Here is a 19,811-nt window from a genome sequence, read left to right on the forward strand (position 1 = left end):
TTTAATAAGTTCAATTTTAGGGTTGTAAAAAAAAAAGAACGTTCAAATGACAATCATTTATTTATATATATATATATATATATATATATATATATATATATATATATATATATATATATATATATATATATATATATATATATATATATTGTAAGGTGAAGATATTCACTAGGCTGCCTCATGGTGGGTATAATTTGACCATCAGGTGCAGGTGTTTTCATTCTCTAACAGCACCCTGTAGGTCCACACTAAAACAAGACCTCTCTGTGTGACCTGCTACTAATTAAATCAAAACAGCCTTTAGGTGTGAATGTGGTGCTCTGCTTTATCCTTGTATACTATAAAACCCGTCCTTCACATGTTTTGGGTGTTGTAACATTTAACATGCACGATTTTCGTGGGAAAATGTAAGGTATAGACCTTTTTCATGTGAAATATGTCCAGGAAAAAGGAATGAATGTTAGGTATTGATTTCATGTTGAAGCACTGGTGGCCTTTCCGAAGGTGGCCTACTTTTTTTCTCTTGGTTGTACAAATGAAAATCCATTACAGAAAAACTATAAACATAAAAAGACCACAGCGATTGGACTGAGCTCTACTATATGAACTTAAGGTCATAAAGGAAAACATCTATTAGCTAGGGTGACATGTCCAATTTTGCTGGGTAAGCGATCATACTGAACAATAAGGTAAGAAACACAAGGCGCTGAATGGGAACACATTTGGGGCCACATGGAGCACAGAGAATTGACGTGTGTGATGGATAAAATAATTGATAATGTTTTCAAAACACAAGTTAGTGGACTCCTTCTCAGACAGGAACCAAAGAAAACAGTGGAGCATACAAATCATCAATTCAGGCAACTTTATGTAGATTGTGTATTTGTAATGTATCATGCTGGAACTATATTATAAGAAGACATTCTTCAAAGCAACCAGGGAAAGGGCTTGTATGAGCAGACAAAGTGGAGGAATGTCATTTTCCCTTACGCAACAGACAAGCACTATCTCTGTTTTACCTTCTAATTTCAAGGGTTTGTCATGGTCCATTTGGTTATATAAAATAAAAAGCTCTGTACCTTTATGTAGCCAACCTTGAGGAGGGCTATAACTGAAACCTGACATCAGCACAATTTGACATTTCACAGCTAATTTACTTAGATCATACAGTGCGTACTGCACAATCGTGCTGAGTGCCAATAAAAAGTCTGGCCCCTTTTTTTCCCTCCATATTGAGGGGAAAAAAACATTCATCAAAGCTCTGGCAAAGAAGAGACCTCTTTATCATCAGCCTTACAAGTGCAAACAAGTGCAACGTGGTATTTTCTTAAATGTCACTGTCATATGTTGCTTTGATAAAGGCTGCGCTCACTGTATATGCTTAAGGGAAATAAAAACCCTCAGAGAAGTGTGAACACAACAGTGTGTTCTCTCCTTAGGGAGATGTGGTACTGTAGAAATGTTTATGGACAAAGCAGCAGGTTGATTTCTCAGAAGTTTTTTCTGAAGCTTACTGGCATAAATGTTTGTCAGAATTCCTGCTAAACTAAACAAAGTCGCAGTTTTAATCAAATAAACATGCACCGACTTCACTGGATTGAAAATGCACGCGGCAGGCAGCTTGTTCCACCATTCGATTATTAATGATTCCATCTGCAGTACACTGTATGTACGCTGTGATGAGGCCTGTGTGGTCCTCATGTGACTGTGTTGAAGTCTGTATGCAATCACCAGAGGTTTCAGAGTGCTGGCAGGTTGACAGCCTGTGAGCACTATGACTGCACTGGTTCCAGAATAGTGTTTTCATCTCGTGTTGCTCATCCATCAGCCCGAGTCCTGCCAGCACATCAGTCTGAATGTATAAAAGTATATTTTCCCAAAAGCATTCAGTGACATAATTGCTAAAAGACAGTTTATTACCCAGTTGGTGATTTTGTATTTGTTTAAATATATGTTAGTAAGAAAAATGAGGGCAGCAAAGTTCATCCCAAACATGGGGTAAGATCCATGAATTCATCAAGGGCAATATTGTCAAACGGTGATGAGCGAGAGGAAAAGTAATAGGTCGTGAAATTGTCACCCCACCTGCTAGACATTCCAACACAGCTTGGAAAGCGACAACCTTCAAGACGGGTTGCAAGGTTACATGTGCTCCCCGGGCCTGCCTGCTGAATGATGCTCTGTCAAACTTAAGGAAACATTCATACCAGGCTCCCTGCTGTGGATGTTATGAGAATGTTGAGAATTGCGCTCGCCAGCATACTCTCGGATGCAAATGGCAGTTTTGGTGTATAAATAGCCCTCTGGCGTCTGCTGTTATCAGAGTTGTCAGAAGAATTCATGAGGGTGGAACACAGGGGGAAGGATTAGACGGGAAGAGTGCAGATTCTGGCACACGGTTTGATTCGGTGTCCTTTCTAATGGATGTCCTACTCAGAACGGAGGGGAGGAAAAGACTATGGCAAGATGGAAAACAGGTACAAATGGAATGCACAGTACAATACACGCAGAGAAAAGCAAAGCGACATGATTTATCTTCCAATACAGTTATGTAATTTTAGTTTGGGAGTCAATAGAAGAGCGGAACTTATATTCTAACACATTATCTCTACATTGCTACATGTTGAATCATCCATAAAAGCAGAATGGAAAGTGTATACTTGAAAGGTTGTCACATTGAGAAAGCACTTTTAAAAATGGATTTGATCTTAAAGTGGACCATACCATTTTTAAGGGTTTCGGCTTATATTATGCCTTTATTTAGATATAGGATAGTCATAAATCAGGGAAAGAGATAGTGAGGAAAGACTTGTGGGAAAGCAGCTTCAGGGCGGATTCAAACCCAGGCTGCCTGCTTGGAGGATTATATCCTCTGTACATGGGGTGTGCGCACTAACCACTAAGCTACCAGTGCTCCCAAGTGAACTATTTTTCAAAAGTTGTTGACTTCAATGCTGCATTTCTTCCTCTTTAAGTCCAACATGATTGCGTAATTTGTCTAGATTTTCATGTTTTGAGAAGCGCTCTTCAGCATTGCTTTTCTGAGTTATATATTTATTCTGTAATTTAAAAAATCTCCCCTATTTACCTCATGACAGCATGAATTATATTAAGTAAAGCCATAAGAAAAAACGCTGCCTTTCTGCCTTTTCTCATGCTTTGAAATGACTGAATCATAACTGAATCAAATCATAGCTGCTCTCTCTTACCGTAAGAGATCAACCTTAAATAACCCCTGACTTTCATGGTATTTATGACAGACACCAAAGAGTCATAAATGTTACAAAATGAAAATCTGTGACCCAAATAGTTATGAAAGAGTGGTATATGAAATCCCTCCCTTGATAACTTCAACTACTTTAACCCATTGTGCATATGTATTAATCCTCTCCTTGGAGACCGCAGCCTTGAGATCTAATGTAAATCCACCTCATATACAGTTCATTTTTAAAGCACAATTTCTCTTTCATTTTATTCACTGAAAATGGAACTTTGAATATCACCCTGACTTCATCTTATGGTAACGTTTCTCTTTTTACTGTGTTTTTTTCCCCTGCCCTGTCTTCCATAGCTCTTCTCTGAGTTGAGTGTGGTCGTGTGTTTACAGTACAAAGAGTTGCAAAAATGTAAGTGTAGTAATTCAGATTAAGTCTGTTTCATAATCAGCAGGAGCTTTCAATCCGCTGCCCGAGGTTGGATCAAATCTGAAATACACAAGATTAAGTTTGTGGGTAATTCTTATGGAGAGAGAGAGAGCTGATGTTTAACTAAATCCACTCTTATTGTAGAGAGCATTTAATTCACCGCTAAGCCCTGAGAGATATCTGCAAATCTGCACGTTTTTTTTTTCCTTCCAGTGGGAATTTCTGAATTCCTAAGAGGGAACACATATTGTTATTTTTAATGGATTGATTTTTCTCATTTACTCTGCAGTATACGCTCTTTACTAAAACGTGCTACCTGTAAAACAAGCACCAATCTGCTTTCAGTTTTAATCAAAACGCCAAGTTGATCAAATTCAAATTACATTTAGATCATATATAATGTTTTGTCTTTTGTAACTCGACTGCAACAAACAGTGACGCTGCAATGCCAATCCCGACAGCAAGAGAAATGTTTATCCCAACATATGGAGAAAAGAATCACTTATTTCACTGAACCAGAAAGTCATTTTCTGTATAGGACGTAGTAACACACTGGTGAGGTAATGGGCCTTGACCTTGTGCAGTTACACACTGCTGTCAACCAAGAGTGTAATTTCTTTCATGAAGCAAAAAAAACCCAACATTATCATCCTGCAGAGTGTGAACCGAGATGCAGAAATACTGACGTCCGCAGCACCAAGGAGGGCTCTTCACAAAAGGTTAGGGATTTCAGTTAAGCAGAGCAGAGTGCAGAAAAAAATAGGACTTTTTTTTTTTTTTACTTTTAATTGAGCCTCTCACATTAACTTCAAAGCAGCAGAGAAGTAATTCCTACTCTTTGCTGCTGTTCATTTTCCCAAGCTAAAACCTTGTCCTCTTCATTAAAAGCACATTCCTCCTCATCCCCTTGAGCCTGTCATGTTCAAACAGTGTTCTCAGCTCCTTGCTAGGCTGGATTAACGAAATATTTGATATCAAATGTCAAAATAAGGGAAACGCAGGGTGGACGAGGGAACAAAGTGATTATCACTAGGAGAGAGAAAAATATAATGAGGTACAGTACGTTTCTTCTTTTCCCTCGACTTCAGCCCACGCTGGCCTGTGGTGCTTGGAAGTTTGAAATACATTTTATCAAGAGAGAACCTGAAGCTTACCTTGAAATGTCAATTATGGAACACACAAACCCAGTCCCCCCTGAGATTTCTTGCTTGATTCATAGATACCCAGAAATGCCTCAGTGCTGTTCGATGCAAAGCTCAAGTATTGCCTCTTAGTGTAAATTCTACTCTTGTTTCTTCATTTGATGTCATTATGGTCGGTAAAAGTAAGCAAAAGACCCAGCTGAGGCTATCGTTATTAGTTGTCAGAGCTCCTTGTTGTACAAACAGTAAAGTTACGTCACATTAAGATATGAGTGGACAGACCTATATCCAACCTTTCCTTTTTCTCACAGAGCAGTGGCATGCCTTTCTTTTATCAAGACTTTCTCAAGGACCTAGGGCCAGATGTGAAGTCCAACTGGAGCGCCGTTGGCCTGGTGGCGCTGTCACATGCTTCATGTGTGGAGGTTGTGGTCTTGTCGTAGCGGTTGTGGGTTTTAGTCTGTTCTTGGCTATTTGCCGCTCGTCCCTCATTCCCTCCTCCCTATCCCATTAATGGAAAAAAGGCCTAAAAAAAGTAACTTTAAAAATAAAAGATTTAAAGACTAACATAGCACAGAGGATGGTGCACTGGATGTGCTGGACAGAGAACCTCCCGATATTTGTCCTTTCAGATCTTAGAGGAGGATTTGACACATCTGACGATCGCAGAGAGTGGCACGACTTATTGCTGAGGAAGCTTGTAGAGGTGGCAGAGACATGCAGGCGAGACGCAAACAGCAGGTCCTCTGCCCCAGCCAGGCCTCTCATCCACTTCACTCGGTCTGAAGAACAGAGTGTCAACACCAGACAGCAAGATTTCTCACACCCGGCACTAGCTTCGTTATGTGATCTGTGGCTACTAAGATAGTCACCCAAGTGGAGCTTGCTGTGCTGTGGGAGGTTGGAGTGAAGCATCCCACAAGCAGATACAAAGGTTGTAGCAATCTGTACAGCAGGGTGAGAATAACCTCACCGATCAGACTTTGTGGACTTGGAAAATGGCATTGATGAGACGTGAGTTAACAAGTGAGGCCTTCGTGTGTATGATGGTACACAGGCAATGCCACTTGAAAAATACCTGTTGGCGATCATCATTCAAACATTAACACCAGGCACTCAAAGGCTTTACTGCCAAACTGCATGAGCAAGTTTTCAAACTGTGTCTGAAATTAGATGGCTTTGCAACCAATGATAGCAAGTGCGCCATACTTGTATGCCAGCTGAAGCAGATATTCTCTGACAATATATTTTCCTTCCAACCGACAGGAAAGTGCCTGTTTTGTTGATGGATGCCTGTCATCACAAAAAAACTTGCTGAAGGTGGCTCAGAACATGCTGAAGGCTTATAGTCCCATTTTTCAGCCTTGTAGGACAATTGCACTGGAGCTATAGCCCAGCTAAATAAATTGGTGGTTGAAGAACGTCTACATGTTGAAGACAAAGTAACAAGATAGAGACATTAACTTCAGTACATAGAACATGATGGTGACCTTGGCTGCACAGACATTTAGCTGGTCTGTTGGAAATGCTAAAGGTGACTTCTGCAATTGTCCAGGCAGTCCTTTCTATATTTTCAACAATTAGTGTATGGGCTAAGCTACTTCAACACTGACCATACTGTTATAAGTGGCTGAATTTCATTATTCAAAGGGATAACATTTACAACAAAAATGTATCAATACTGTTTTGCTCTATCAGTGGGCCAAATCCAGTTTGGCCCACTGATAGAGCAAAGAGCTGCTAAACTTGTTGATTAACAAGATTACACAAGAAATACAAGATCATGCTGGAATAGAGAAAAAAAAATAAAAATTCTGTGTGAGGTAGACTTGTGGTTCATCTTGTGTCTGTTTTGACATTATAAAGTCATCAGAAATATGATAAGGAGGCAGTTTATGCTATTTAGAAGCTCTATGCATTCCACTGTCTTGACTTCCTGTATGGGTTGATTTGCTCTGGTCAGCTTGATGTGTACTTGCAGTGGGCCCCGTCCAAAATTTCCACGGCACGCATTTGTAGTGGTAGCAGAGCAGTGTTGAGCTGCCGGCAAACGCAGATGATGGGCTACAGTGCGTGCCGTGGGAACACGAGCATTGACTACAGAGGCCGCAATCAACTACAAAATGCATGGCATGGACAGAAGGCGGAGCACAGTTGCTGTGGAAACTGCCATAAATGCTGTTTACATATTTTATAGAAAGCACATTTGTACAATGCAATACCTGGGAAACACAGTTCCTGCAGCCAGATGCTTCATTGTAACTCTGCTCAACACATTTACAATCCTACTTAAATTCATTCTTCTCCAAGTTGTGCAGGATTTCATCTTTTCCCCCCCATTCTTAAATATCAACCATGACAGCTCTTATTTATGGTCTCTCCTCTCATGCGCATTTGCAGAAAACAATTGACTCACTTCCTTTCCCCCCAGCTGTACCATTCTTATCTGCCTCCTCTGACTGTTGACCTCTATGAGCATTGTTTTCTGTTGCTATCAAAAGAAGTACTCCAGCTTTAAATGTAGTTTTGATTTTCGTGGCCCTTTTTTTTTAACATGCCATTATGGTGTTAAGTACAAAACAACCTCTTCACAGGCCTTTCATTGCTCATGCTATGAGCGCTGACATGACCCTCTGACTTTTCATTCACTTAAAACCCACTGTCTTTTAAAACAGCATTTTATCACTGAGAAAATCAATTTGTGATGTGAATACAGAGCGAATATGTATGTGACCTTGATGAGATTTTTTTTTTTTTTCAGCAAGAAAACATCTCAAGCTAGGTTTAAAAACAAATAAAAGGCAACTAGTATAAAGCATGCTTGCGCTTGAAAGCAGTTCTGTTTTTTTAAGAGAAGAGAAAGAGGAGCTAATGTTGAGTGCAGTGAGTTCATCTGGCTTTTTTTCTTGCACCTTGCGCTGTGTTAGGGTGTTAAGCTTTATTCCAACAACATAGACAATCAGCTGACCAACTAGTGTAGCCATCTTGATCAAATACGGTCTACAGTATACTGGTGATGTCACCCGTCCCACATAGGTTGTAGTCCTTGTCGCACCAGCAATATATATATATATATAAAGTATTTTAGGTTTACCTTACATTGCATGATTTTATGAACACATATTCCGAGAAAATCATATGTATCCAATGGTAAGACTCTATGGCAGTCGTGTAAGTATTCTTGCCTACGCAAGATAAAGGACCTGTAATAGACCCTTTCTTATTCAGGGGCCATGACATGTATGGTATTTCAGTCTACAAGCTCTTCAGCACGTGTCTTCTGCCACCAAGAGGAAGGTTGATTGAATGAAAGTGCCACTAATTGACTGGCTAGACCACTCATGTCACTCTCACTGAAAAAGAGGGTCCAAAGGTAGTATAGAAGTTCACTCGCTTCATTATCAGTTTATAAATACAAAATCTTTAGCACTTGCTTCATCATTACCAGTCAGTTTACGATGAATAAGATTTTGTGTGTGCATTCCTTTGTGACAGATTTGATGGAGAAGGCTGAAGAGACCCTGGACAGGTTGGGGGGGGGGGGGGGGGGCAACCTTTATCATACGCTCCCTACCTGGTCAACTATCATCCAGTCATCTTTTCAGTATCCTGACACCATGCACTATGAAAATAAATAAATACAAAAAAGTACCAATTAAAGCGAAGTCGTTTTGGCCTTGCTTGACGTCGAGAGCTCCTAATACAGTATAATTTGTTCCTCTCCTTCTAACTCTTTTGTTTGCACTCATGACTTATTGAAAAGAACTGACACAACCTGACACCAACAAGGACTAATGCAAATGACCAAATACACTTTCAGGCAAAATGAAAGAATACAATATCAGGGTTTATGTTTTCACAATTTACTTGGAAAATCAGTTAAGTTGCCAGCTGAACATGAACAAAATCACAATTTGCCACAAAAAAAACTATGAGTAGAAAATGTATAGAATAAAAAATGCTTTTTGGAATGAGCAGTGCTGTGGGGTCTGCTGATTGAGTTTGTGTCTTAAATGAGGCTCTACTTTGGTTTTGATCAAGTCAAGCTCTACTTCATCTGACCTGATTATCAGAAGGCGTCACACACAAAAAAAATCCTTCTTATGATGAATGGATTGTATTTTGTGAAGGCCTCATTGAAGAATATTCAATCTAAGACTGCTTCATAAGGAGGGCATTGTTTGTTAAAATGACAGAAGTAACATTTGAATACAGCAGAAAGAGAAATATGACATTGTTTCTGAAATAAATGTGAACTTTTTGTAACTCTCAGTTGGACAGATGATTTGGATTTCTAATGAACTGAAACAGTAGATGTTCATTTTGTACATTTTCATGTTGTACATTAAGAATGTTGTGCTCATGTTGGAGGACAGAGCAGAAACAAGCTGTCCTGATGGACCTCTCTCACCTGTACACCGGCAGCTAAACAGCCTCATTATACTCATGTAGTGAAAGAGCAACTATAGTCATATTGCTGGTCACTGTGAGAATAATACATCAAAGACACAATTTTCAGAATATAATCCCCCAGGGGGATATGTCTGTTTTTGTGTACCTTCACTTAAAGTACTAAAAATGGTGTAATACAGAAGCTTAATGAAGATAAGCCATAAAAAAAAAAGAGTAATTCTCTCCACGCAGTGAACAGTTGGATATTGTTTACATTCACAGAAATAGACTGAGCCCCCCCAGCTATATGATCTGTAGAGACTTTTTCCTTTTTCCTTCTCTACCCCCCAAATAACTTCAGTCCTGGTGGTTTGTTCAAACACATTAAAAACAATGTTTACTTTCAGTGCCAAGCAAAGAGCAGTAACTTTTCATGGGCCAAGAAAGGTCTCAATGTCAGTATTTACCTACAGCAAGTGTTCACCAATAACTGTATGAGTATTTACTTTCTGCAAGTTAAAGATTACTATCAGTATAACACAATAACACTAAAACTTTTTTCTTCCAGCCATGCTTTGCTGCATGGAAAACGATAAAACGGAACAGAAAATGAGAAAAAATAAATAAATAAATAAATAATCCACCCCTGGAGTTAAGAGATCAGAAGGGAGGATTCTATAGATGAGTTGAACTATTACATGAAAATAGATTGTAGAGTGCAAATGTGTTTCTTTTTTTTGCCTTTATATTGGATTGGACAGCTTAAGAGAGACGTTGAAAACATTGAAAGGAGAGAGTTATGGTGGTATGCAGTAAAGTGCCGAGGGCGGATTTGAGCCCACGTCCACTCCGACGAGGACTGTAGCTTTAGTAGTTTGGAGACCTTCTGTACAACAATTGCATCATTCAAAGTCTGAAACAGTCATATTTAACTACATTAAAGCTACGTTATATTAATAGGTAGTAATAGGAGGACATGTTTATTACATTGTAAAAACTCAAAACATTTTCAATTTCAATGTCTACATCTCAACACCCTCCCTTTACTCCCTCCACCTGAAGGACAAGAGACTTTGTGATAACACAAAACAAATACGCTTGAATACGAACGTACACATACATCGGTGATAAAGTTAGGACTAATGGGATTTTCTCACGTAGAAAAAGTGCTACTTGATACTCTGACAGTTTCTCACTGCATAATTATCTTCCCCAAAAGTCAGCTGTCTTTGATGTTTTCTGAGCACTGCTCATGTGGACACTGCAGTAATTAACATGAGTGTGTCATCAAGAGCTGAGCAATAAAGAGTCAACATGACTGTTTGAAACTAAAGTTGGAGGATGATGAAGATGATTCCTCACAGGAGGCGACTCATTATCTGAAGTAAATAGGTAAACCTTATTTGGCCAATTAGTGTTAAGAATTATAACTTTTTGTCTCAACTTGCTTTTTCTTTTTTTTTTTTTCCACACCACTTGTTTTTATGTGTTAATTGTAATGCAGGCCAATATTAAACTGTAAAGGATTAACACAATATGGGGATTTATGAGGATGTGATAAAATAAGGTGAGGACATTTATGTTATCATAAAGATACATTCCTTCTCATTGGTCACATGCCTAACCCTCAGCATATATTAAACAGCTAGACAAATTCCATATATCATGTCACTCAAGCAAGGTTATTTTAAACCTAAAGAATGGGACAGTTAGTCTTGCTGATCGTGTTCTGTAGACATGCAACCACATATATTCACTTTGAAAACCAGCATTATCTAAAGATTGTGTTTCCCACAATACTCGAGCTAACCAGGTAATTCCGGACTCCAAAGTATAATTGTCAACCTTTTGAGTGTGAGCAAAATAGAAGAATCCAAGGATATATCCCTCAAGCAAATTCACAGATTTAGGAGTAATGTCTCTTGTTAAAAAGAAAAATAATTGTCAGTAGCTGCACTGTAGTTTATTGGTACTGCATCATCATCAATAGGCTGCACAAAAGCAGATCATCTCACGTGATAACGAATGACTGAATGAAACATTTCAAAGTCATGGAAATTACAATGTTCTTTCAACAGTTACAATTTCCACCATGAAAAGTGTGTTGTCCTTTAGCCTTTCAAATCGAGTTTAATTGTTATTAAATGTATTTGTTCTTTGCAAATAATCGAGGCAAAGTGAATTTGGCGGCAGAAGGTCAGCTAAGGTTTATGCAAGCGTCTTTCATGGTGAAGTAGCACCACAACCTGTCACACTGGTTAATAATAAAATATACTTACTGAAGTGGGAAATTGAAACAAGGCCACAGTGTTACATGTCTACATTACAAATGGGAAGCCCAATATTTTGTCAAGCTCTTAAATTCACTTCTTACCTCTAAAGCTGCTTTTCATACAGCCGTGTTTATTTGGAGCTGGTGCTAAATATAATTCATGCTAATAGATATTCAATCTACAAACATCTTGACACTTAAAAAACATCCTCACAAGAAAGAAAAAAAAAATAACATCCAAATCTGCTTCTCTCTCACTGTTTCTCCCCACAACTGTAGCTGTCAGTGGCTCATTGAGCTAAAATGTTCAATATATTCCATCCAAAAGCTGTTTCTAATTGGAGGAGACTTGTGGAATAACAAGAATGACAATATAATAATTTACTGGTTCCACCCTGCTCGTTAAGAGGACTTTAACTGCGGGACAAGTCCGTAACAGACAGCTTTCATCCACTTTCTAATTATTGATTCAAAGGGCAAAAGGCCCAAATATCAACAGCATGATAACTGCTCAATTTTAGCTTTTACAGCTGGTGCAATCATCATGCTGGCATTGAAGTTTGACACAGTTAATAAAATGGGCAACTCAATAGAGAGGAAACACTATTATGCAGCGGCTTTGTTATTGATAGGCATATCTGGTGAGAGTTTCACATGTACGAAAGGTTAAAAATGTCTCTCACACACAATTTAGACACATGCAAATGAGAAAGCTAATAAGCCCATCTTTAGTTCAACTGGTGACCATTGCCCTTCTCAAGCACACTTTAATAATTATTTTGAAAGAAGGGACTTCAAAAGTTCAAAAGAAAAATATGAAACAGCACGCACATTGGACAAGTTCAATAGTGGGCGCTGAACAAAAAAAAACATCCAAAGCAGTGAGAAACCAGAAGCTGCTCCAATTACATCTTAATGGGAATTATCACCACCCGTAACGAATCGGGCACACGACCTTCATCAGACATGAACAAGTGAATAGACACATCTCCACGTCAGGTCATGTGATGTTGTGAACTACATTCTATATAAGTTATGCAACAACTTCAAAGTAAATGTTGACAAGACCTATGCATAGACACTATCAATACACAAAAATGTACAATTATACTCAAGTCTGGCACATTTCAAAAACAAACTTTGGGCATCAGTTTCTTACACAAATAAGACAGTTTCTTTCTGCATTGTTCACTGTAGTCTAGGTCTACACTCAGAGATGTAATATTAGAGTAAAAAACAATAGACTGCATAAAACATGGAAGTAGTCTCAGTGGCGCCATCTGTTTCTGGAGAGGCGTTATTAAGCCAAACCATGGTGGTGGCCACATTGGAAATGCTGACTGTCTAACTTTTGATCAATCAAGAATTCGGCAAATAAGTGGAGGTAGACCTATATGTGTTTCCCGTCAGTCAATTCAGCCATGTCCATTGTTTAGCAAATTTAAAATACCTATTTGACTTCATAAAATCAAATACATGAGTTATTCAAAAATGTGGTTTATTACAGTTCTAACCAATTGGGAAATTAGCCATATTTGCACAAGGCTATAAACACGTTTATTTGTGCTGGAATTAGGAATTTATTGTAATATGGTATAGGTATAAGGATTCCATGGCTTGTGGAAGCAAGCCTCAAGTGGAGGCTTTCAAGTACTGCAGTTTACTTTGGTTTATTTTTTATTTCGCATTGGCTTATTTTTTTAACTCCACTTGCTAAGAAGTTGAAAGGAACAAATCGCCCCTTCAGTATTCTGCTCTATTGCTCATTAGTCTGTCAGATAACTAAACCTTAAAAAAACACAGACTTGTGCTTTTTTTTTTTTACCTGTAACCTGTTACTGAGTACAAACAGTTCATATATGAGATAAAATTAGCAGCCAGAGAAACCCCAGAACAGTTCATTGTGCCAGAGTGACAAGGAAATAGATAACGCATAAGGGCAAGGCACAGAATAACTCAGCAAATATTCACACGCATAATTTTTCATATTCCAATCAAGTTCCCCTTTCCATTAAATGTGAGGCTATTTGTGTTAGCAGACATAGATAGCTTATATGAAATCATCTTCTCCCTTCATGCTTCACTGGGGGCCTGCACACAGATTTCTGCTTCAGCTGCTGGCGCAACGGTTAGTCAAGCTCTGCTTAGACCTAATGCAGCTTCAAGCTTGTGGCCATAAATTTACCACACCTCAAGACTGAGCTGATTGGAATGTTGTATTCTTGATCTGGAGGTCACAACAGCCCATGGGTCCTTCAAACATGACAAGTTGTCCACAGTGAATCTGAAGCAGAAAAATCAGCAATTCCTGGTTAACTGAATTTCCCCAGGGAATTACAAAGTATATCTGATTCTGAATAAGAATTAAAACGTGACCCAAAGTAATTTTGATTTATATTTTACTCTAGTAGATTAAAACCTCTGAATTTTTTTTACAAAAGAATAATTTTCATGTCAATGTCTTACTCTATTTAACCCTTTAAACTATAATTTTAGAGTGCAACACCTTAAAAGGACAAACAATCAATCAATCAATCCAACTTCTGAAGCAACTTGTAAACTTCTCCACTTCAGTGTTAACTTCTTCGAAAGTTTATCTTTTTTTGTCCACTCCACAGATGATCTTCTTTATTACACCCATGTTGTTGCTCTTTTCCTGCTTACTTCCTTTCTCCCTCTCCAAATACAGAGCACAGCCATGATCAGTCCTATACCTGACACAGATTAAAGCCAGCCATTAGTGCTTGCTCATTTTTGTGTGCGCGCGCTGGACTTCTCTTTGTAGCTTCTTTATTTCCCAAAGCAATGCAGGATCTGTCTCTCTCGATGGCCCTGGACTGAATACTGCAGAGCATTGCGATTTCATGCCCTCAGGACAGATAAATCTTTCCGCTTGGCTGGCCATATATCTTCTGAGGCTGAGTGGCCACACAGTGTGGCACTGTTGCACCTGACATTAGAGCAGCTTCAAGCTCAGAAAATTAAGATGCACCTATAGTGCATGGAAACACCTGATTTGTATGTAATCTAGGCTATGAGAAAGAGAAAAGAGAGCCTTAAGGAATTCATGTATTATTATGCACCTTATTGCAATTCCCATCAAAGCGAGTTTCAGGATATTGGCTACCATTAAAATATCTAACAATATGTAATTTTTATGCATCTTTAGAGTAATTTATATCTACAATATGCACACCAATACACTCTACCAGCCCTTACTGTGAGATAAAATCTTTAACCTTTCATGAAGTGTGAACCTTTAGTTTCTTTCAGAGCTGGCTTTCAACCCTCTTCCATACCCCTCCATCATCAGATGCTGTCCTGCTGAGCAGGCCATGACAATGGGCTGCCTATGGAGCAGGACACATGCAGAATATCAATGGAGTCTGGCTGGGCTGAGCCACAGTACTCTTCATCTCTCATTTCCCAAATGCGAGCCTGTGGAAAGAACCTGCCCATACCTCGCCTGATGAAGACATCCTGTAGCAGTGCTTTTTAAGTATTCCCTGCACACTACCAGGACACTATGTAGACTGTTGGGAGCTGTCGTACACTTAAAATAAGAGCACAGCTTGTAAAAAAAAAAAGGAGTATTCTAAACACATCCAGAATGAAAAGGCTAATGGGATGTGTTTCCCCAATTTCATGTTCACCATGATAGCATTAAATACGCTAAAACAGCAATATGTCAAAACTAAATTAATTCCACTGGATGAATAATTATCAGTCTGCATCAACCTGCAAATTAAGTCAAATTAAGATGTGTGTCAGGTTGAAGCGGCACAGCCCTTGGAGGAAATACCTCATGTCACAAAATATGAAAGTTATTTAAGTGAAATGTCTCTGAACTGAGAAACATTATTCAAAATAGAAGGGGGGGGGGGGGGGTCTTATTCATGCAATGCTAGAGTGTTTTGGACTTTTTAAAAGTATGTGGACAGATAGACTGCAGTTCAAAGCATGAGCCAGAGTGCTTCACTATGCTGTGGAATAAAGTGAGTTTTCTTTGCTCTCAGTATTGCATGTGCACTCTTGGTCAACTCAAGCTGTAATACTGCATTATGACAGACTAAAAGATGTAATATCATTAAAGATGAGGTGAGCAACACATGTTCTTCAATGATTCATGATTACTGGAACCAAAAACAAGCCTCTGTCACATCTGAAGCATCTCCGTGTTATATATCTTGTGACAAGAGCTCGTCACCTCAGGCTCCTGGCGTGAGGAGAGCTAAAAATGAGTCCACTTGTCCGAGACGATCCAAATCGCATGTGTCACTAAAATAGTGGCACTCTGAAGGAAAGGAAGCACACATCGAAATCATCTTCTAAACCCTGATTAGAGTGAGTCGAGGCAAGTATGCAGTTACGCAAAACTATAAAGATTCCCTGAGGTATTGATCGACTCTAAATTGAGGCACATTCTTCAAATGACATGAACCGTTATGCATATGAAGCGACCTTTCTTCTGAGCGCTTGAAAAGGTTGACGTGTGTGTGATACGAGACATTCCCTGCATAAAGCATTACAGTGTGCAACACAAGGAAGAACCATCCACTGACAAACGTTTTTTTTTTTTAAATTTGTAGTTTTGATGATATAATTTTGAAGGATCAGGGTGCCAGCTGCGCGTAACAGGCTCGGATGTATACGGGATTATAGTTCCCCAAATCCAGCTGTTGTGCGTTTAGAGTGTTTAGCACCCCAGCACAACTTCCCTTCATGGATAAAGATAAATATTAACAAAAGAAAATGTCTTACCTCACAGGCGCACCCGCAGTTTTCCAAGTGCACCAAAGGTCATTGCGCAAACATTAAGAGGACAAGATGTAGGAGTGATGAGAAGTAGGTTAGACCTCACAATACCTAATCCTGTACTTAGTGTCCTTCAGACGTCGTCAACCCCCTAATCTTCAAAGCGAGAGGGGTCGGATCCTCAGTGACTCCGGTTATAATCTCACCACTGCCAGTTTGTGCGTGTGGCTGACTTTCTCCTGCACAGCCGGTGAGTCAAAGTTATCCGCGGTTATTTCACTAATGCAGGCGACCATGCACAAAAACACGAGAGAGTGCAGGGAGAGGTCGGCTAAATCGTCAGCCGTGAAGCCTGTCACCCATGTCTGACAGGTGGCAGTGAGTCCAACCACCCGCAGTACGGATTCACACATCTTCTAGCGGGATGTGGAGACAGCAAAAGCCATAAACGATTCTCCGGGCACATTAACCCTTTACATGGGTTGATCCCCCTCTCTGACTACTTGTTTTCTTGCGCGATGGCGCCTCCTGCAGCCAAATCCACAAACAGGGACGTCCAAATGTCTTCATGCCCATTTCTCCATAATCAGGTGAAGGCCAATTGATCAAAATATGATTAAGAGACGCACTTTCAGAGATTATTTTTGTTGATTAATATCCCTTGGTTGGGAATATGGCATCTGTTTTCATTCTCATATTGTTACTCCATTAGAAGCAGCAAATGAATTAAATATCAGTGAAATGGAACTAATCCAAATCCTCCAGGAGCTCCACTGAGCGCCCTGAATATACGCCTGGATAATGTTTTGAAGCGATGGCAATGTTTGGAGACTGCAACCTAACATACCCGATTTATTTTTTTTAGTATTTGCTGTCTTCCGGCATCACCTGACTGACGGTACACCTGCGCACCAGCACATAATTGCAGAACCAACGTCCAACGCTTTCACTACGCACTTTCTCCCAATTGACAGCCAGTTTATCAAAAGTTAGCTGGTCATCCTGTCCTGTTGTGAGAATATGTCTGCCTATTTTATTTACCTATTTGATGAGTGCGGTTTAAAAGAACCTGTCAAGTTAGTTTTAACTCAATCGAACCGACTCAATATCATGCATTTAACTTCAAAGACATTTTGGGGAGAACTGCTGCCCTCCTAAAACGTAAAAAAAATCCATATTATTAGATCTCTTTGTAACATAAAATACAAAGGCCTTTACATGGCCGAATATGTTCCTGCACTATTTTAGTCACCATGTACATTGACTTTGTGGCAAACAAAAGGGATTAACTATGTTCATACTTGGACTTTATCTGTGCATGAAAGTAAACTTTATTATTTAAGTGTTTACTTTCATGAACTGAATTAGCACAGGCTGTGGCCAACCCCTTAACTATTGTGGCGTGCTTGTCACCAGCTCAAAGTGGTATATTTACACTTGTTACACTCGTCTACAATGAGAAATCACTGACTGAGACACCCACATACTGTTCCAGAAATAAATATGAAACTAGTGAGATGTGGTGCTGGTGAAGGCTTTGTTACTTTATTTCTGTGCTTTGTTGCTAAATCACCCGACGAAATCATATCTGAGCCAGCAGGGCGGAAAACATCTGTGTGTGTGTGTGTGTGTGTGGAAGTGAAGCTTCAACATACAGTACTGGGGTCTGTAGGACTCCATTTTTAAAAAAAGAAAGCCAAAATCAATAGAAAAAATGAAAAACATGGTTGCTAATTGAATCTGGAACATTAGAAAACATATGTTTTAATCTGATGTTTCCTTACAATACAAATAAGATTGTCTGCTGCTGTTGCTTCCTAATGGTAACTTGTAGATTGATTTAAATTGCACAATACGAACACTCAAATGTAAAACAAAACCTTTAATAAGTGCATAGCCACATTATAACATTGCAGCAGAGTTAATGGACTTGTAAGATGGAAACAATCTCATGCGCTGTGTTTGCAAAAAATGTGCATTTCATCACCCCATCAGGCAGAATTGTAAAGATCTGCTTTGATTTGTCTATTTGTTTCAGTTGTCACTGTAAATCTCTCAAAGCCGCGTGAAAACACAACCTCAGTGTCAAGTGCATTAGATGTAAGTGCTGAATCTGCACATGAGATTGTTTAGAATAAAGGGCTGATATGAAGTCTTTCCTTATCTTATCCGTCTCTGATCTCATAAGCTCTCATCTGACTATTCCAAACTTCAGACGTCTGAATACAAGTAATCAGCACTTTATCGGTTCCTTTTCTCTATTTATTTGGCATCTCTGTGTCTAAAGGAGGATTAGATTTAAACCTAAACCTAAATCCACCCAGAAATAGCGCAAAGATGAAGGCTTTAGTATCCGAGTATAGAAAAACATGTCATTTTGTCTTTGATTCAGTTTGAAGTTATAGTCTTCCCATTTGAACCTTTATTTTAACTGTTCAGATATAGATATTTAATGAGTCATTCAGAAGAGACTGATCTAATTATTCCAAATCCTAAGCACTGACCCTGTGGGTAGAGTAAAGGTCAAATGGCCTAGCTGCATTTGGTCAGACACGTGGGACATATCTGTATAAACATTTTTGCCATTAATTGTGTGATATGGTATGATAATGATAGTAGTTTATTTCAGTAACACAACAAGAACCAGCCTTGAGGCACAAAAGCACATTATTTTATTTTTTTTCAGATCATCCTGAGCAGTCCACTCAGGCCACAAAGGCTGGTCGTTTGTGGGAGTCTTTGAGAAGTTGAAAGCAAAGATTATCTACCAATTTATTTTACAAAATAACTCCAGATGTTGCTAAAGCGTTTAGTCTATCCAAATTCTGGCATTCAAAAAGGTCTTCAAATGTCTCTACACTAAAGGCAAAATCACCCAAATAAATCTGTAAGATAGAATAATTCTGAAAATATAAGAAGTAAAACAGGAGCACCCAATAAAAAAGGTTCAATTTAAAACTTTGATCTTGTGTTCTGCATCTTGGAACCCTTATAGATTGAATTCAGTATGAGTAGACAGCGGAGAAACCCTTGAGCACGAACCCCTTTATACAGTGTGACAGTATGATTGAAAACGTCCCAACAAAGACGTGCTCGTTGTTCTACTCTGTCGAAAAAGATTTGTGAAATTCAGGTGGGAATGTTATTGAGGATTAAAAGACTTATTTGAATCTGAGACTGGCATTAAAACAGCTTATGCCTCTCTACACAAACTATATGACTTAGCGCAACCCTGGTATTGAATGTAATTAATCACTGTGTGAAGCTGGAGAAAGTTATTATGCAACGCAGGGCTACTTCTCATGAAAACGGTCCTTGAGGTGCCCTTTATTGATTTTCAGGTAGGTTCGAATCATTCGTCCATAAACACTGAGCTTAATCATAATAACTCAATCTGTTTGGTCCAATCAGGAGTCAGCCAAAGACTGCAGGGAGATTTTTAATCTAATTAAAATCCATTTGTGGTTGTCAGACAGATCCATTAGCCAACAGATTTAAAGGATATAGTATTGTTGTTAAAGCACAAACAGTAACAGATATTTCTGGGGAATTAGCGCTAAATGGCTCAACAAGCAGCACTTGGCTGGACCACAAATCTTCCAGAAA

At 39.0% G+C, this 19,811-nt stretch overlaps 1 protein-coding gene across 1 annotated transcript in view; it reads right to left on the bottom strand.

Annotated features, from left to right (window-relative positions):
• The window catches only part of LOC306835872 (protocadherin-15-like), a 210,301-nt gene extending 193,264 nt beyond the window's left edge, over positions 1–17,037 (bottom strand). The window contains exon 1 of the mRNA XM_079362649.1: positions 16,212–17,037. The gene's annotated coding sequence lies outside the window, so the exon portion shown is untranslated. The remainder of the gene's footprint in view (positions 1–16,211) is intronic.
• Between the last annotated feature and the right edge of the window lie 2,774 nt (positions 17,038–19,811).

The sequence above is a fragment of the Symphodus melops genome, assembly GCF_947650265.1.
Source record: "Symphodus melops genome assembly, chromosome: 15".
NCBI classification, from domain to species: Eukaryota; Metazoa; Chordata; class Actinopteri; order Labriformes; family Labridae; genus Symphodus; species Symphodus melops.